Genomic DNA, 3015 nt, shown 5'->3' with positions numbered 1-3015 from the left:
GCTGTCTCAAAGAGTTAGTTTTGCCTTACGACTTTGTGTTCATAGTTGAGATTCTTGGATTTCATAAATGGTTTTACTTTCATGTCAGAAAAAGCGAGTCCTATAGAACCGGTAAACGTCACATATACAATATAGTTGCTCTCTGGAGTCCATACTTTAAAAAAAGAAGCAATACAATATGCATAAAAGGACTGCTGCTGTAGAGAATGTTTGTCATTTGGACATATAGGTGGTCCTGAATTTGTGGTTTTACTATATTAATAATATATTAATATATTATATATATTATATCTTAAATATGTATTGTCGCTGTTGCTGGTAAAAATAAGAAACTCCAATGTTCTTCCCACACACTTTTCACCAAGACAGTGTCCCTCATTTTTACTTGTGACAGTGGCAATATGCAGGTCATGATAAATGGAAGTTCACTCACTGATGGGTCATGTCCAGTGTGTGTATAATTATTGTTTCAACATTTTGTTCCACATGCCTTCAGTAAAACAAGTAAATAAAATGAAAAGCATGTACAAAATATTGTTTTTAGCTTTCAACTTTCATTGAATTTATTTGTTTTGTTTTTTGTTTTGTTTATTGTTTATCTTTCTAAGAAGATTGCAGAAGACGTCTACTTTTATCTGTCTTTGCAAAATTTTGGTTAACAAAGACCCACAGCATGCAATGCGACAGAGTACAACTCAAACTTCAATCAATTCAATTGTAATACTACATGTTTATATTAATGCTGGTTGCTCCAGTGTAAGTTATGTAACACTTGGTTTTCATCTAAGCTCAACATTTGCCGTTCAAGAACACCACCAAGGACCTCCCTTATAAATACAAGTCTAGATATAGAAAGGTTACTTTGACAATGGGTGAGAGGAAGGAGGGAATGCCTGGTTCACTAGCACTTCCCCCAAAGTTAACCTTCATTACTTCCACCTTCATCCCCCTGATGCTGACAAACAGGATTATGTTTAGCTACTACTACATGAAATGCTGTTTAAGCGTACTTATTCAAACTCTGCTTTCGAGCGCGGGAAAAAAAATTCAATCGTACTTTCAGCGGACATCTCTGATATACAACAGAATCTTCTCATTGTCTTAAGTCCTTTTGGATCATGACAAATATTTATATATATTATATTTACCAAAAACGTATTACATGTACATTTTATGTCAAACAATGAGTGGAAGCAGCAATAAATAGGATAAGGATAAAGAAGTTTGCTGAGACAGAGACGTGTAGACATGTTGAGCGATTAAGTTTAAGCCACTGGGTCAGGGAGAGGGTCTGAGAAGTGTTATTTCCAATTAAAAAATATCTGGAATTTGACAACAGCTGATATGTTGATTGTTATGCGTCAGGATACTATTACAGCACGTATCAATCAGTCAGGAATGCGTGGGTGGTTGGCGGGTACTCTGTTGTGGTTTGCTTCTTCTTTCCTATCAAACATCAATCGTCCTTATCTCTCCCCTTCTTCTTTTTTATGTTTGTTACTCTCATAACTCTCTTGTAGCACCTTTAATTAATCTTCTGGCATTCATATGACCTTATGCAGTTGTGAGCGCCGTAAAACCTCTATTAAAACTAACAAATAGATAAATCAGGAATGCATATATATTATACATAATGCAATGAGCTGAAATTCTTTCCCAATGAGTTGGCATACTAATGGCCTCATTTGGCATGGTTCGTTCGTTGTAGAAAAGGAAAGACATTTAATCAATAATTGTCACTTATTGTGTCAGGAAAAAAGCAAGACAGACAAAACGTAGAAGAGATAAACCGAGGAAAAGCAAGGACGTAAGACCCATTAGTGACATTCTCCAACCACCCACCATTGGCTAGAAGCTGGTAAAAGCGTCATTGAAGTTGGAGAAGAATTTTAAAAAATAAGGAACTGGAGCCACCAATCACTGGCTATTTTATTGAAGAGTCATGACGTCAATGTGTTTCCTTTAACAACAACAACAAAAAAATAGAACAATTCGAAATGAAAGGGAAAGCACCATTACGTGAATCGTCTTCTTGTTTCCCCAGTAACAGCAACCCGGAGTTTGCCCAGCTCTTGAAAAGATTTTTGAAACGAAGGAATACACTGGACGGAAATAAAGGTTTGATTGGATAGGCTGTCAGAAATACAGATTTTAACATAAGTTAAAGGGCCACTTGCAAACACTCGTGGTCTCCTTGGGTCTACCTGCACATGGGCGTTCTTGGACTGATCCAGTGACTTGATGGGACTGCCTCAAGCGGACAATGACAGAGTGTGACACTACAAGCCTTCTGGCAACTTCTCGGGCTCTAACTCCATCCTGTAGCCATGCCATAGCTCTGGCACGATCAGTCTCTCAGCTTTCGTCTCGGTGGCATGTTGATGCGATACAGAATTTTGCGCAAACAGCGGCTTACGTTGCCACCAAAGAGAGAACAGTTCGAGTCCGTACGTCCGTTTATGACGTGGACCAGAAATTTAAACTGAGGAATGTCCGTGGTGTTGCACACAAGTCGATAAAAAACAGCATATTTCGCTAAAATTCCCCGAGGATTTTCGTGCTTCACGTGGTGGTTTTGCCCCTTAAGGAAGCTTGGCAGAACGCATTGGTAACCCATTAACATTTCAAAAAAAAAAAAAAGCAAAAAAACATTCCTTGCTGTCTTTTTTCTGAATTTTAAAGATCAACGCTGTCTATCTAGGTGGTCCTTAACGTATGTTGAAGTCTGTACAATATCAACGTGCATGTAAACATATTTAATCAGACAATGTGCATGATTGTGATAGAACGCCATCTCATTGACAAATGAATCCCAATGACAAACTATGAATGAACAACAGAGCTTGCATTGTACTTGGGTACCACCACAGAGTTTACAGCTACCACTGCCTTACCTGGGAAAACCAAAGAGAAATTAAAAAGAACCAACTTCTGACAAGACTGATCACTGTAACTATAATTCATATAAAGGACCAGGAGGAGGAGGAGGAGGAGGAGGAGGAGGAGATAAAAAGA

This window comes from Aplysia californica, unplaced genomic scaffold (genome assembly GCF_000002075.1).
Source record: "Aplysia californica isolate F4 #8 unplaced genomic scaffold, AplCal3.0 scaffold00087, whole genome shotgun sequence".
Lineage (NCBI taxonomy): Eukaryota > Metazoa > Mollusca > Gastropoda > Aplysiida > Aplysiidae > Aplysia > Aplysia californica.
This window is presented reverse-complemented; position numbering follows the sequence as displayed.